At 40.6% G+C, this 17,632-nt stretch overlaps 1 protein-coding gene across 2 annotated transcripts in view; it reads right to left on the bottom strand.

Moving 5' to 3' along the window:
• LOC125462786 (plexin-A2-like) overlaps positions 1–16,353 on the bottom strand; it is a 440,661-nt gene extending 424,308 nt beyond the window's left edge. For both annotated transcript variants that reach the window (XM_048553162.2, XM_048553161.2), the window contains exon 1: positions 16,144–16,353. The gene's annotated coding sequence lies outside the window, so the exon portion shown is untranslated. The remainder of the gene's footprint in view (positions 1–16,143) is intronic.
• Positions 16,354–17,632: the final 1,279 nt, after the last annotated feature.

Genomic DNA, 17,632 nt, shown 5'->3' on the forward strand with positions numbered 1-17,632 from the left:
ATGATGGTTATAAATTGGATTCCTGCCACTAGAGAGTAATTTGTACTCCAGGACCAGTAAACTTCCCCTGAGAGAATTAGCAAGAGCTGGGCAACACTCACTCATACTTTTCCTGAACCCCTAACAGACACCAACATGCCTGCTCATCCTATCCCATCATTTACCCTTCCCCCCTCCTCTCCATCATCTTTTCTCTCTCTCCCCCCCTCCACCGTCACCCTGTTTTCTCCCAACCCCTTCCTTTCTCTCACTCCCCCTTTCTGCCACGTTACCCCTTTCTCTCCCCCACTCACATACACCATTTCCCCAAGCTTCCAAATTCCTGGGAAAATGCTCCCAAAAACATGCTCTGGAGATACAAAACAGAGGAAGGGAAAGATGACACTGCTATTTTAAGTTTGATTTAAAAACAGCACGGCAGAATCTTCTAATGTTGATTAAAAGGCCAGAAGGGAAATACTGAGGAACTGTGATAACAGAATAGCCTTTCCCTTCCCTGAGCCAACAGTAACAGAGTGACTTCTAAAGCATCAATTTAGTTGATGTCTTACAAGTGACAGTCTAAGTTAATAAAATTTGCTAAACAGAAGTCAAGTACTTCCACGCGATTACATCTCAAGCTGATAAATAAATTGCCTGTGCTGTGTTTTTTACCCCAGATAAAGAATTTAATGTTTTAAATAAACTATTACTCTATACAGTGTTTAGCCATTGTTTATGTTCACATAGGCCAGATACGTTCACTCAGCATTGTGATTTTTTTAAAACAATCAGCTGCTCTACCAAAGCAAATAGACGCATATCTCTCACTGATCCAAATGAACCTCAGCACCTCCTGGTTCTTCTCAAATAATGACACCTATCATTTGGAAACCAGTATAAAACAGTAATTGTATGTACACTGGTCTTTTGGTGTACACACAGCATACTTTAATAAAGTGAACAATGAAGTCCATGTTTAATTGACATGTATTTCTGGTCTGAGAAAACACAACTTTCTCCAAAAGTCACTTTTCATCTATTATCAAAGTTATCTGAGGCTGCACAAAATACAACATTTCCTGTCCAAAAATGTACTGAACTGAGAGCATTAAACACAATACAACACAAAAAAAAACACCCATTAAATGCTGGAGAGATTCTTAAAATTAGATACCAGTTACATCTGTTAATAGACCTGAAAACAGCAATGTATTTGTTTTTAAAAAAGATAGCAAATGAAAATATCAAATCAAATACTTGTATTTTAGTTTCTATTCCCTGAACATCCAAAAGTTGATCATGGGAGGTCAGGCAGGGAACGTTCAAATCTGCAAGCTTCAACAGTCAAAACTCCGCCTTCTCGAAACCCCCAGTTCAACAACTCTCGCTCTCCCTCAGTTTGATCATGTTTTCTCTCAGATTTTCTGGAAGCTACTCCAGGTACTCACCTCATTAATGGCCAAGCATCTGCTATCAGCTTAAACATACTGGCACCCCAGAGTTGAAGAGATGATTGTTTCTTGTTTAGAAAATACACTATCTGCAATTAGCTTTCAGGCCCGGCCTCAAATAAATAACTTTGCTTGTTCTCCTTTTAAGAAAAAAGGAGCTGTTGCTAACATTCCATATGAAAATTAATTTAAAAAGTGAAAAATTAGCAAGGTTGTTAACATTTTCCCTTCAAATGAACATGTCCCATATTTCACCTAATTTCTTTCAATTATATACAACCTCTACAGGTACCAATCAAGTAGCAGTGTTGAAATCGGAATACCTTTCCCTTTTCTGTTGTGTGCCCTGCTCATTTCATTGACATCTAACTCTGCCTGTACCCAAAGTTGTAATCACTTTGATCTTGTAACTACCTGTGGCTATTCTGAAGATGCCTGTGGGTGTGGTGAAGTCAACCAGCTTTAGCCACGTGCCTGGATCATCCTGCATATTTCAAACGAATGATGTTCTTCCAGGAAACATTGGGTCATTATTTTGCTTTCCTGTGGTCAAGCCCAGCACGAATAGCACACTAAACATGAGCTGTAACAAACAGCAGACTTTCTGGATGCCTTGGAGCCAAATGCTCAAGAACTACATATGTTAAGACCACCTGCCCACAATGGGGACACTTTTTGGGAAACATTTCCATTCATTGCATACATATGCAGTCTGGGGTGTCAAACAGAAGAAGGGACAGCAACCTTACTAATTAGCAGACTGTACCCTTCGCTTCTCTTGGGCAGATGGTCTTTCCCCAGTGTTCAATAGCTATGATGCCTCTTAACCCTGAGTTGTTCCTTCATACAATGATTCACCTCACATTTATTTTACAGGAGGCTAATGATAAATGACTTTGTTGGAAAACCATATTAACTGTTTGGTAAATCTTTACCGATATATTACCGTTTCATATGCAATCAAAATGAGCAATTTAGTCATGGGCAATCACATGTTACATGAAACACAGCAGCATGACACCAAAGTGGCGGCACTGTGGCTCAGTGGTTAGCACTGCTGCCTCAACACCAGGAACCCAGGTTCGATTGCACTATCAGGCGACTGTCTGTGCAGAGTTTGCACATTCTCACCGCGTCTGTATGGGTTTCCTCTGGGTGTTCTAGTTTCCCCACACAGTCCAAAGGTGTGCAGCTTAGGTGGATTGGCCGTGCTAAATTGCCTGTAGTGTTCAGGGGTGTGTAGATTAGGTGGGTTATAGGGGGATGGATCTGGGTGGGATGGTCTGACGGTCGGTGTGGACTTGTTGGGCTGAAGGGCCTGTTTCCACACTGTAGGGATTCTATGATATGATTATACAGAACTTTTGTGAGACTACACCAAAGAATACTGTGTGAAGTTTTGGCCTTCTAACCTAAGAATGATATTCTTGCTACAGAGGAGCGCAGTGAAGGTTTACCAGACTGATTTCTGAGGGATGGTGGGACTGATACATGCAGGGAGGTTGAACCAGTTAGAATTATAGTTGCTGGAAGTCAGAAGAATGAGGCGGGGTGTCTCATAGATACCCATAACATTCAAGTAAATCTAGTCAGTTCGATGCAGGAAGGAAGTTGCAAATGGTGGGGGGAGTCCAGAATGAAGGGTCACAGTATAAGGAGATGGGATAAATGATTTAGCACTGAGAGAAGGAGAAACATCTTCATCCAGAAAGTGGCAAGGCCATGGAATTCATTACCTCAGAAAGCAGTCAAGGCCAAAACGTTGTTTGATTTCAAGGAGGAGTTGGATATAGCACTCGGATAAAAGGGATCAAAGAATATGGGGTAGAAAGACGAGATAGGTATCAAGTTGGATGATGAAATATGATCATAATAAGTGGCAGAGCAGGCTTGACAGATCAACTCCTGCTCTCAGTTACCATGATTCTACGTTTCTATGTTCCCTGAAATGCTACCTAGCATTACACAATAGAAACCTCTAAGTCTCACACTACCTGTCCAGGCTCTCATTATTTTCTTTCAATATACCCAACCAAAACCTGTCATTTATTTAATGGTTCCATGTACAATCTAAGAGGAGATTCCCCCCAGAAAATAAATTATATTTCAGTGATACTTCCAGACAAATTAATCTGAAGAATTTTTTTAAAATAAGAGTTTAGGAACTGATGCAGGGCAAGGCAAATTCAAACCATCTGACTTCAAGTTACCTCATCATATTATTTACTTCATATAATCACAATCACCTTATCCTAAAAAGTGACTTCAAATTTCCTCAAAATAAAAGCAAGTTAAATTATCTCCTGAGATAGTAGGAACTGCAGATGCTGGAGAATCTGAGATAACAAGGTGTAGAGCTGGATGAACACAGCAGGTCAAGCAGCGTCAGAGGAGCAGGAAGGCTGACATTTCCAGCCATTTCTGAAGAAGGGTCTAGACCCAAATTGTCAGCCTTCCTGCTCGGCCCGCTGTTGTCATCCAGCTCTACACTTTGTTAACCCTAAATTATCTCCTGGATAGGTCCAAGGCAAAGCTGCAGTATTATACAGGACAACAGCGAGAACTTAACTTCTTAAAATGAAGGTCGTGACTTTAGGAACTTCTCAAAACAAAAAACTAAAAAATATAAAAGGGCATTCCTCCAATGCCTCAACAAGTTAATCCAAAGATGAGCTTTAATGTATCAGGAAGGAAGCTCAGAAGGTTCAATCCATCAGACAGCATGGAGTTAACTGATCTCAGCTGGGTCTGCAGCAAGAATCCTCCAAGTGGGTAGGGGAAGGAAAGAAAAGGTCTAACATTGTGTACTCGATTCCTGTCATTGCTTAAGGAGAAGATTGGTTTCAATTGTGAGGTCCTCCGCTCTACTTCTGCATCCCAATAACCTATCATGCTCAATTACTATCTAAATTTGAATATGAATAATGGACACCTCCAGAGATCCAAAAGGACATCTAGGAAACCATATCCCATTAACGAGTTCAAGTCTTTGAAATAGAAAGGAGGAAAACCAATTACTTTCTTGAAGTAAGAAATGTTCCCAATACTTTTGCAAAATACCCATAATGAAGCATTGCAGCCACCTAAAATTTAAAGATTTTGCTGAAGAACTCGGCAATGGAGCCTCTATTATTTATTATGTCAGACAAGCTTTCCCAATTGATCATGAAAATTGATAGATAAGGAAGTCCACAAAGTCTGCTCTTATACAAATAGTAGAAAATACCCTCGGGCATGGGATGAAGTTGGGTATGATACAAAATAGCAAGTGAAGTTAACATTTTGTTGTTTGAAAGATTAAATCAGGTTTGATAGGAAAAGGTTGGCATTTGCAGTGAGGCAATCTTCCATTTGAGACTTAGTCCCAAGAAAATACGTGCTGAAAATGAAAAAGGAAGATACTTGAAATAATGATGTTGGCGACTGTACAACACCAGAATCGAACTACTGTGAAGTCCGACTCAAACTTAATTTCTGCTTATTAAAAATGCTAAAGTGGTCCAGCAGTAAAATTTAAATAAGGCAATTGTTAATTAATAGTTTATTATAGCGCAGACCACAAGACTCAACGTATGTTGACAAAATGTCCTTTCCATCTTTCAAATGAATCAGTCTCATACGTATTTTGTATACTCCGTTAACTTTTGAAGTCATCCAGAGAAAGCTACATTAATTTCAACAACAAAGAACATAATTAAGTACTTCAGATATTGCATCTTCAATGAATTTGCCATTTTTGCAATCGAGATTTATTGAATCCCATCTGTTTTTGACATGTGGAATTCATTAGCATGCCATTGTGCAGTACACGTAAAATGGTGTTCATAGAAAACAAAGATAGGTAGTGGTGAAGCAGCATGATTGCATTACCAGAAGTTAAACTGCAAGAGTCATTGAAGACTACCGGTAATAAGATCAGAAGGAACAGTAAAAGGCCATACAGGTATCGAACTGCTTTGCATTCGATAAATATGACTGTTGTGATTGAATTCTAACATCTACTTTCTGCCTATCTTCCATATGCTGCTGTCAAAAATCTGTCTAACTGCACCTTGAATGTAATCAATTACCAATCACCACTCATCATAGTTTCCACAGTGTGGAAACAGAACTTTCAGCCCAACAAGTCTACTCCAAACAGCATCCCACCCAGACCCATTCCCCTACCCCTGCATTTCCCATATCTAGATCACCTAATGTAACCATCCCTGGGCACTATGGGCAATTTAGCATGGCCAATCCACCTACCCTGTGAATCTTTGGACTGTGGGAGGAAACTGGAAGACCCACAGGAAACCTGCGCAGACACAAGGAGAATGTGCAAACTCCACACAGACAGTTGGCCGAGGCTGAAATCAAACCCAGGTCACTGGTGCCATGAGATAGCAGGGCAAACTACTGAGCCACCCAGTCTTTGGGAAAGAGAATTCCTAACATTAACCCGCAGAGAGGAATTTCTTCCACATCTGTCTATATCTCTTATTTTTAAGAATGTGTGCCATTGTTTGCGATCTAACCATAAGATAGATATCCTTTCAGCATCAACCCCATCAAGTCCCAGTAGAATCTTATAGGTTTCAATAAAGAGCACCTCATGTTCTTCTGAATTCCAATAAGTACAGGGCCAACATTTCCTGATAAGACAATTTATTCACCCCAGGAATCAGCCCAGTGAACATTTTCAGATCTGTTTCTGATGCAAATATGTCACACCTTCAATAAGGAAACCAAAACTGTACATGGTGCTCCAGGTGCAGTCTCATCAATGCCCTTTCTAACAGTGCTGAGACATTCTGACTGTTATTCTTCAGTCCTTTGCAAAAAAGACCAACATTCCATTTGCCTGCTAATCACTTGCTGTACTTTTACGCTAACTCTTAATGGAGTGCGCGCGAGGGCATCAGATGCCTTAGTCCTCCATCATTCTGCAGTCTCGCTCCATTTAAACAATATTCTACTTTTCTATTCTTCCTGTCAAAGTGGATAACCTTATTTTGATTATATACACTAAAAAAAATTTATTTACTCACTTCATCTAAATCCCTTGCAGATTCTTTGTATTCTCAATATTTTAGCCTATTTTTGTGCGTTATCAAGAAAATTGCCTACAAGTCCATTCCTTCATTTCTTCCTTGTAAATGGTGAAATCCATACAACATTCCACTAATTACAACTTTACAGTTTGCAAACTGGTTATAGTTTGCCAATTTGTTGATCTTATACCAACCAGAGCAGGTCAGATAGTCGGAACTCACCTCCTAATTCCATAAACATGGTCCACCATCTGCAAAGGACAAATCAAGAGTGTAAAGGAATTCTCCACTGTTATTTAAATGAATGCCATTCCAACTCAAAACGCCCAATACCATTCAGGACAAAGAAGTCCTTTTGATTAGTACCCATCCACTCTCTTCAACATTCGCTTTCTCCACCATTGACACACAGAGGCAGCAGTGTACACCATCTTCATAGTGCAATGCAGCAACTTAATATGATGCCTTCAACAAATCCACAAGCTACTGCCTAGAAACATAAGGGAAACAGTTACACGGAGGTACCATGACCTGTAAATTCCCCTCCAAGCCACAGATCATCCGGAATTGGAGCTATATCATAATTTGTCTTCTGTCACAAATCAACTCTGGAACTTCCTTCTTAACCACACTGCATGTTTACCTTTCTCACCATGGATTGGTTCAAGAAGGTAATTCACCATCACCTTCTCCAAGGGCAGCAGGAAATGGGTAATGCATGCTGGCCTAGGTAGCTGAACAACATCCTATAAAACAACTAAAAAGAATTCATTCTTTCTGTTTGCTGTAAATTAACCAATCCTCTAACCTCTGCTAACATGTCATCAAGCAGCACAATAACTTTATTTATCAGACCATTTTCAAATGCCGTTTGGAAATCCAATCTACTAGTTACCCTTAGTCTTCAAAGAGCTCTAAATATAAAAATATATCAAAAGGTCAGTGCTAATTGTTTGCACCACATGGATCCTTATTGTTGCCTTTCAGGCTTTTTATGAAACACAATTCACATCGAGTGCATCACAGGTTGTGTCTTCATACTACAAAGAACTGATTCATTTGGAAAATAGTTACACTATTCTACAAGTCATTTTCTTGAAGTCCACCTGTAAAACACATTTGGTCAGAGTTTCAATGTACACAGACTTCAGCTTTCCAATGACTCAGCTAATTGATCTGGTCAGTCACCTAAACCAGGTTAATCATTGGTCCATTCTTCATTTTTGCTGGATTTGTTGGGATTAGCAAAAGGTATAAAATATACTTAGTGGCAATTGCCACATTTTACCTCAGCAATTCTTGAAAACAGAAAAGCCAGTGCTCAAGTTTAACACGTCTCCGGATTCAATCACTGTGCAAGAAGTATTGCAGCTGTTTGTGATCTATGGGCACATTGATGGGGCAGAGTTATTGTACAGTAGTGGCAGGTCCATTCAGACCCTGCTAAGTAATTCAGGGCACTTTTTCATGCAGAAAGCTGAAAAAGGGTCTAAGGGCCCTGATAATTATGTTGCACTGAAGGGCCCTACACTGTCACTGGCTGCCTCTCAGACAGAGATCTATGGTTTTTTTTAATTAAAACCAGAGCACAAACAGCTGTTAGTTGTTTTTTGTTTCATAGTGTTTCCCTATCTTGTGGAAAACTCCAAAAGTTTTGTTTTGAATCAGATCTTTTTTTAGTGAGAAAGCTATTGGAACATATCAATACATGTTTTCTTTTACGATTCTTAAAGACTAAAGCAAATAACATACCCAAACAAAATCGACAGACATTTTAGTATGAAAGAGATAAGCATCCAATGTTTATGGCATTTTGTTCAGGTGGAGTACTTGACTTTAGATGATACTGAATAAGATGCCCAATGGTCCACTTGTACTGCAGGTTTAATTATCCACTTTTAAATCAGTCTAGACGAACAGTAGACTAACACTAACAATTCACAGTCTGTATCAGGGGAGATTAGAGCACTGGTGATGAAGGGATGGCATTTCTATTATTAACCATTAAACTATCCTCATTTTTCCCTTCTACCATGATAAGTTAAAAGGCCGCTTGGATCCTCTTGTTAGGCTTCAATTTAACAGTTTGAAAGTGTGGCTCTGTATACCTTCTGGCATAATCTGAAGCAGTGAAGGCAACGTAAGGGGAGGTGAGATTACTGTAGGATGACCTGATGCCCAACACTAAATTCTCATTGTTCAGCACAATGTTGTCTGGCTCCCTTTGGGCAAAAAAATGTGCTAAGAGACTGCCCAGGAATAGGCACTTTAAAGGGTGCCACATGAAAAACACTCTCTATCCAATCAATGAAATCAGAATAACTGTGTTACTGACCGTCAATGCAGACTACTCTACAATTCTTATTTATTTTAATATAAAAAAAGCTGTGCCACATTACTGTGCTATATTGTCAGAGTTATACTAGTGCAGGAGGGTTTGGAATAAGATTATTTCAGAATCTCATCCAATATTTCTGAGTCTCTGCATTTAAGGAAGAATTAACCTGCAGTGGAGGTGGTACAACAAAGGTTTATTACATTTGGATGAGAAGGTAGCCCTATGTAAAGGAGCTGAATAAATTGGGCCTACTTTTTCTGGACTTTCGAAGAACATGGGTGATTTCATTAAACTATACAAGGTTCTGAAGGGACTCGACCAGGTTAATGCAAAGTATTTCCCCACGTCAGGGATCTACAACCTGGGAACAACAGTCTGAAGATAATGGACTGATTTTTAGAACAGAGAGAGGGAAAAGCTTCTTCACTCAAAAGTGCTGTGAATCTTTAGAATTCTGTAACCCAGAATTCTGGGGATGTCTATTAAAGTTAATACAAAGATACATTTTTGGACTCTCATGGAATATAGTGCAATGGAGAAGGGATAGAAAAATGGGGTTGAGGCTGAACATTAACCATGATCACAATGAATGGTGAAACAGAGTGGAGGGCCTGTACAACTTGATCCTGCTCCTATTTCTTACATTCTTAAGAAAGCTTCACAGCATGCTGACCCTACTGCTTTAAGAATGGTCGGGGGCGCGGGGGTAGAGCACACTAATCTCCTTCAAAAATCAAATTCACTTGACTTTTTAAAAAAAAGTTTTGCCTAATTTGTAAAGTTTCCATACAAACTCCACTGGGGTAGAAAACACTAGTACGCATCTTTCTCACCTACCAATTTAACAATGGCCTGGGGAGCTAAAAAAACATAAAGTGATTATATCGTTCATTAATCATTATGGTTTTGAACTTGCACAGGTGTAAAGTACCCCAAGGAAGTGATAGTTAAGTTACAAATGTCCTGTTCACACAACTATTTGCATCAGATGACTTCAGTTTACATTTCTGCATTGGCTCCATCATAACTGCCTTTGAAATTGCTGTTGTTGGTTTAATGAGTAACATACAAAATATCTGCAAGGACCAGCTCCAGAAATGTAAAATACATACCCTGTAAACAAGGTTTGGAGTGAAACTCCGTTTTAAAAAAAGTGTAAGCAACATTCAAAAGGGATATCTATATTCTTATTATTGTAATTAGCCACAAGAACTAATCTACATTTTCATTAGACCTTTCACATCTGCAGGATGTCCCAAAGCATACAAGGGCCAATTTGTTTCTTTTGAACCATAATAACTATTATTCTGCAGGAAAACACAATAACCAATCTGCACATTGTAAGATCACAGTAGCCACAAAAGAAAACAGTTAGCTTATTTTTGGCATTGGTTCTAGGATAAATAACAGCCTGGACACCAGAAGGACTTCCTCACTTCCTCCCCTGCCCTACCCCAAATAGTACCATGGGTTATTTTATATACAATTGAACTAACAAGACTTGGGTTCAAAATCTGATTCAAAAGTTAGCACGTCTGGCAATGCAATGGCCCCCCTCAGCAAAGTGTCAGCCACGATTCTGTGCAAAAATCCTACAGTGAGACTAGAAACCCATGACTAACTCAGGTGAGACTGCTAACAATGAGGCAAGACTGAAACTCTAAAAATACAACATAATATGACGGCTGAACAAAGAACAATACAGCACAGGAGCAGGCTCTTTGGCCCTCCAAGCCTGCACCAACACATTTTGCCCTTCCACATTAAAACTGCCTTCATTTACAGGATGTTTATTCCTCTGTTACTTTCCTATTCACGTATTCGTCCAGAGGCTTCTTGAATGCTGCAACTGTGTCTGCTTCCACTACCTCCTCTAGCAGAGCGTTGCAGGCACTCACCACCCTTTGTGTGAAAAACATACCTTACACATCCCTCTTAAACTTCCCACCCCCATCCCCAAACCCCTGAACACCCCCACCCCTGCCTTCACACCTTGAAATTGTGTCTCCTAGAAACTGGCTCCTGCACCCTGGGAAAAAGCCTCATACTTTCCATTCTATCCATGCCATTCAAAATCTTATAAACTTCTGTCAGGTTGCCCCTCAACTTTGTGTTCCAGTGAAAACAAACCCAGTCTATCCGACCTTCCTTCACAGCTAAAATCCCAACAGAACTGTACACAATATTCCAACTGTGGCCTAACTAAAGTTTTATAAAGCTGCAGCATAACTTGTCTATCTTTACACTCAATGCCCCTTACAATGGAGGCAAGCATGCCATAGGCCTTTTTTAACTACCTTAGCTACCTGCACTGCCACCTTTAGTGATCTATGGACCTACACACTCAGATCTCTCAGCCTATCAATTTTCCTAAGGGTTCCACTATTAACTGTACAATTTCCACTTGTACTTGACCTTCCAAAATGCCTCACTCACATTTGTCAAATTAAACTCCATTTGCCATTTTTCTGCCCATGCCTTCGACTGATGTATATCCTGTTGTATATTCTGACAATCCTCTTCACTATCCATAACTTCACCAATATTTGCATCATCCACAAACTTACTAATTAGACCAGCTACATTTTCCTCCAAATCATTTGTGCATCACGAACAGCAGAAGCCCCAGTACTGATCCCTGCAGAACACCACTAGTAACAGCCCTCCATTCTGAAAAGCATCCTTCCAACACTATCCTTTGTCTCCTATGACTAAGCCAGTTCTGTACCCATCATGCCAGCTCACCCCGATATTATGTGACCTCACCTTTTGTACCAGTCTGCCACAAGGGACCTTGTCAAAGGCTTTAATGAAATCCACGTAGACATCAATTGCTTTTCCTTTAACTGTATCTTCATTTCCTCCTCAAAAAATCAAGTTAGTGAGGCACGACCTCCCCCACACAAAACCATGCTATTTATTGCAAAGAGTAATTGTTCAATGTGCATATGTAAAAATGTTCTCACACTTAATAAGCATGTGTTACCAAGGACTTCACACACTTTCACTAAAAATTTAGAAGTATTGGAATACAAAAGGAAGATTCATTACCAAGAAATTCATCTTTTTATAGGTAGCAAACTGCTAGAGTCTTAGTTTAAAGTAGGAATATTTAGAGAGGAATTCCAAAATAATTGCTTCCTCTAGAAACCCTTTTGCTCAAAAAACATATTTTTTTCTGCTTTAAATCAAGACTTAATGATACTCAAAGCTATATTAATTTCATCCAAAATATCAAAAATAATAAGTAGAATACTATTTACTTACATTTTCAAAATAAATTATTAAAGCCTTTCAAAATCATCAAGTGAGGAAAGGTACTGATGCTGGCAAGATTTTCACATTCTTCAACAGGAGAACTGGAGAAGTCAATATAAAGAGGCCACTGTCACCTGCAACTCCCACAGGACTTCTCAATTTAATAACTGCAAGAGCTGATTCCAAAAACCTTCAAAGTTGTCATTCAAAACGTATTCTTGTAATATTAATTGGTTTAGTTGGGCCCTCAAAACTTGTTGCATTTTCCTCTATTGTTACTGTCCTTCCATTTGTTAGTATACAATGGGACTAAATGGAGAAAGCTTCGGAGGGGACTGCAAGTGTAGTAACTGTCATTGCAAAGCTGGCAGTCAAAGAATCTCAACGTCCTCCCATAAATGTCACCAAATTCAATCCAAGTGAAACCTGCATCATATTTTCTTTCCTGTCTTCCAGTCAGTGCATTACCCAGTGATCTGCACATGGCTGCAAAATCATCATGGAAGCTCGGGCATAAATGTCAAAAAATCATAATCTTGCCAGCCAGGCCCTCATTCAAGGCCAAATCCAAACTCAGACCTTATAGCTCATGACATGCATGAACCTTCCTTTTCAAAATGACTGGATGGTATGAATTATAGTGCTGAAAACTGAATGTTCTTTTTTGCTTGTAAAACATGCACTTCTTTTTTAAACATAAATATCAGAAACATAACCAGATTCTTAAGCAGAGTTTGCTTAACAGGATCAGAGAAAGCTTTCTCACTCCCAACATTACTTGAAGAATAATGGTCGCTATGAGTTTCTGCATCTTATATTTGATCTGGAGTGGGAAAAGGTTTGGTCCAAGAGCTCCCCCAATTGCTCAACAGGTTTAAGTTCTCTGCCTTATGCACTAAAGAATCTCACAATCCTAGGGTTGGATCCTATTTTTTTGATCTCTTTTGGAGCAACAGTTCCTTCCACTTTCTGTTCCTCTCTTTCTGTATACAAGTTCACTTCTCAAAACCTACCTGACCTAATGTCTTCATACTTGGCTCATCGCCACACTTTGTTCTATAATACTCCTGCGAAGTGCGTCGAGATGTTTTATTTCACTAAAGGTGCTGTGTTAATGGAGGTTGCCGGTATTATTGCAGCAGGTCACTACAATTGGCCCTGACACTTTACATTTGCAATGGAGAATGTAAATCAGCCAAGGCTTTTCCTAATGGTCACTGTGCTGCAATCCTTGCCAAAAAAAAAGTACATTAGGAATTTTGAACACAAACACATTCAAGAACTGGCTAAGCGTGCCCTACAATCAACAATTCCGGCACTTTCTACCAATACTCAAATAAAGCATGACCTTGCATGTAAAATGCAAAAGGATAAGGTAGCACCTATGGTGATAATATAGAAGTGTGAAGTTCCTTCTGAAGGCAAGGGGAAATAATTGGATGGGAGTTGGTGGTGATGGTGGAAAATAATTTGTACCTACTAGTCTTTTAGCTGGATTTATAGGCTTGCTGTCTTTACAGCTTTGCAAATTAACATCTTCACAAATTGAAATGGTATAGCAAGTGACTGCAAATATTTACTTTGCCAATATTAGACTGATTTGAAAAAAATGAGCTAATACAATCACTTGAGAAGACAATTGTTAATCTTAGACTTCACAGCGGCATTCATTGTACAAATGTTTAAAGGCACATCACAATGCTAAATAACTGACTGTAATCATGGAAGGCTGTTCATACATCTCCAAGAGCAATTCTCATCCATTTAGCCATTCAAGTTTACTGACTGTTCTGAACAGTTCAACCATGGAACGCTGAATCTAACTCTGTACTGCAGCACAGATCACTGCAAAACAGTTTGGAGAGCTACAGGCAAGGGGAAATTGCAAATTCAGTAATGCTTCTGGAAGCAAGTCTCCTATCACCCAATACGAAGGCAGGTATTGGAAGAACACAGAACTTGGACCACCGATCGTTCATCTTTGTTATATATAAAATCCAGACGTGTGGAACATGTTAATACAATTACAGGTAAGGATAATAAATTTTCTGCTCACTTTTCTGTTACATGAAACTAGACTAAACTAAAAAACAAGACTTCAGTATAGCAGCGAAGTATTCTTTAAGGTAATCCTTCACGAATGGTGGTTTGGTCGTGAGATTTTGGTGGTGGTAGTGGTGGGATGGGGAACGTCTTCCGCTCCCCCCACCCTCCACCACTTTTCCCTTTCACTTTTTTCAGACTGCCTCTGCTTTTCAAACTTAGTTTTCTGGGTCCTTCATGCAGAAGATTCCAGGATGCCAGAAGTGTGCCAAAAAACAGATGACTATACTTCTAGATATGTTCAAATATGTGCCCATGTATAAACTATAAGCTCCACTGCCTGAAAACAATACCAACAGTATCTGATAATCGTGTTAAAAACTTGCCAGTTGTCCTGTTAAGACAAGACTTTATTCACAACCTTTGTTTTGCTCTTTGTTTGAAAGAAAGAGCATTATTTCTCTAGCTTCCCTTCTGTCATTATTCCTTTCACCTTCCAGCTCCTGTTTATAAGCACATCTGTAGACATGGTCAGTGATGATTCCTGAGCCACCAGGAGGCACATTTGAGCAGTACAATTGTCCTCCACTTCCCCCTGCTGCGAACAATTTCTTTCTCGGCAAAGCGACCTGACCCCTAAAGAGACGCCCAAGAATGAATGCCAGTTAAACAAAAAAAAGTATAAGCTAAAATAAAAAGTCTGTAAAATATCGCCTGAAATAAGTTTTAAAACTGCTTTTGGAGGTAGATTGTAATTCAGGTCATTTGCAAGAAGAAATACTGCTTTGGGGCATTTTCCTATCACAGTGTATTCTGTTCTCTTTCTGAATCTGCTCCATAGCTGTAGCATATTACAATGTAATTAAACAGATCCCTTTTGGCTATATCCATCAGTAGAGGAAAGTAACAGAAAAAAGGCATCTGTTACTGCTATGCATTGATCCAACATCCCCGATGTCCAGGGAACTGTACCACACTGTTTGCTACACACCATTAAAGAATAAGTAAATGCACTGCACAAGAACTTCAACATGTATAGACTCCGCATTATGTTTTATTCATATAGATTTCCCCTATATATTTAAAAAAAACATCTTTCTTGCTCTCTCCTTACTCAAACCTTGTTACTGACAGAACGTTTCCTCACACATGACTATTTCGCCTTGTTACTCTCTGAACCGAATCTGACTCGAAACACCTTTACCTTCCCCACAGATCCATGTAAAACCACAGTCCAATTACATTCACCCAGGGTGCATTCAGAATCTCCCCGAGGATTATACTTCACCGAAACAATTTCTTTCGAAAGCCACAAATGCATGGTTCCCAACTGTAGTCAAAAATGTCAAGCAGAGATAATACAGGAGTAATAAATAAAGGAGTTATTAGAAAGTGATTTGGTCCGCACAAGCTACTGACACATTTCAAAACGCCTAATTCGCCCTGGTTGAAAAACTATTAGGAATGAATTGACAGATTTATTGCAATTTCATCCTAGTTGGAGCCTCCCATCTGCTTTTCTGTAATCTCCCCATCCATCAGTCACTTGCCTTTCTCGGTCCCATCCTCTGTTTACAGTGCAGTATATGGAGCAAACCGATCAGGAACTCAATCGCTGACCAGCCGACAGACACTCACTCACTCGCTTCTTTACAGCGCTCCTGATGCCAGGCTCTCCAGGGCGAGCGAGCGAACAGTTTGGGATTTTGTTGAGGCTCTGGGTTCTCTGTGCCCGTGTTTCTGGATCCCGGGACCATCTGCCTCCTTCTCTGTATCTCAGCTCTCCCTGCAAACAGGACTCCTTCATCCCTCCCTTTCTGCCAGTTAACTGTGGGCTGCAACTTCTTCCCCCAGAACCTGCCGCCTCCCTTTCCCACCAGTCACCCCATACCCCTGTTTGCCTGTCGCTGCACTCCGACCAGAAATGTCCCACTCATACTTGGTTTCAAAAGAAAAATGCTCAGTGCATTTTTTTTCTGTCTACTCCGTTCTGCCCTCTCGCTCTCTCTACATTAATCATTGAAAACATTCCACTCACTGCCTGTGGTTTCTTTTACCAATTCTTCTTTTCTGGCTGGCAGTTCCAATGCTCCGCTTCTGGCTGGCTGCACTTTCCTCTGAGCGCGTTCCCGGCTTTCAGACCTGAACAGACTACGTTCAGCTTCCTCTTTTAAATGTAGTTCTTCAGAGCAGCTCCGTCCTTTTCTCTCTCTCTCTCTCTCCTGGTCCCAGCGCAGGCACAGCTCTGCCGCTAGTTCATTAGCATAGCGCATATTAGCATACGCACAATTAGCATACCACGCACTCATTAGCCTATTACGTTTATTAGCATTTTACGTACTCATTAGCATACCCCGCCATCACTTTCACGACTATCCCACTGTTACCACAGCAGGACAGTCAGTCAATCGCCATGAAGTCTTTGAATGCATGAATTTGCAGAAAGGTTTTTTTACTATTAGATAAACTACTCATAGTTATTCCTCAAAATTCACAAGGTTACCAAGAGGAACTCCACTGGTGGCATAATGCATTTGTTCTGAGCAAGGTTAACTGGACCGGAAATTTTAACTCCAGTTTCTCTCCACAGATGCTGCCAGATCTGCTGAGGTTTTCAAGCAGTTTCTGTTTTCCAGCATTCACAGCTCTTTCGGTTTTTAAAATGTCAGTGCTTATCGGCGAGGTCAACCTTGTTTTAAAGGATAATAAAGTGTGAAGCTGGATGAACACAGCAGGCCAAGCAGCATCTCAGGAGCACAAAAGCTGACGTTTCGGGCCTAGACCTGTCATCAGAGAGGGGATGGGGTGAGGGTTCTGGAATAAATAGGGAGAGAGGGGAAGGCGGACCAAAGATGGAGAAAAAAGAAGATAGGTGGAGAGGAGAATATAGGTGGGGAGGTAGGGAGGGGATAGGTCAGTCCAGGGTAGACAGACAGGTCAAGGAGGTGGGATGAGGTTAGTAGGTAGGAGATGGAGGTGCGGCTTGGGGTGGGAGGAAGGGATGGGTGAGAGGAAGAACAGGTTAGGGAGGCAGAGACAGGCTGGACTGGTTTTGGGATACAGTGGATGGAGAGGAAAAGCTGGGCTGGTTGTGTGGTGCAGTGGAGGGAGGGGACGAACTGGGCTGGTTTTGGGATGCAGTGGGGGAAGGGGAAATTTTGACGCTGGTGAAGTGCACATTGATACCATTCGGCTGCAGGGTTCCCAACATGAGTTGCTGTTCCTGCAACCTTCAGGTGGCATCATTGTGGCACTGCAGGAAGCCCATGATGGGCATGTCGTCTGAGGAATGGAAGGGGGAGTTGAAATGGTTCGCGACTGGGAGGTGCAGTTGTTTACTGCGAACCGAGCGGAGGTGTTCTGCAAAGCGGTCCCCAAGCCTCCGCTTGGTTTCCCCAATGTAGAGGAAGCCACACCGGGGACAATGGATACAGTATACCACATTGGCAGATGTGCAGGTGAACCTCTGCTTAATATGGAAAGTCGTCTTGGGGGCTCGGTTCACAATAAACAACTGCACCTCCCAG

Source organism: Stegostoma tigrinum, chromosome 21 (genome assembly GCF_030684315.1).
Source record: "Stegostoma tigrinum isolate sSteTig4 chromosome 21, sSteTig4.hap1, whole genome shotgun sequence".
Classification (NCBI taxonomy): Eukaryota; Metazoa; Chordata; class Chondrichthyes; order Orectolobiformes; family Stegostomatidae; genus Stegostoma; species Stegostoma tigrinum.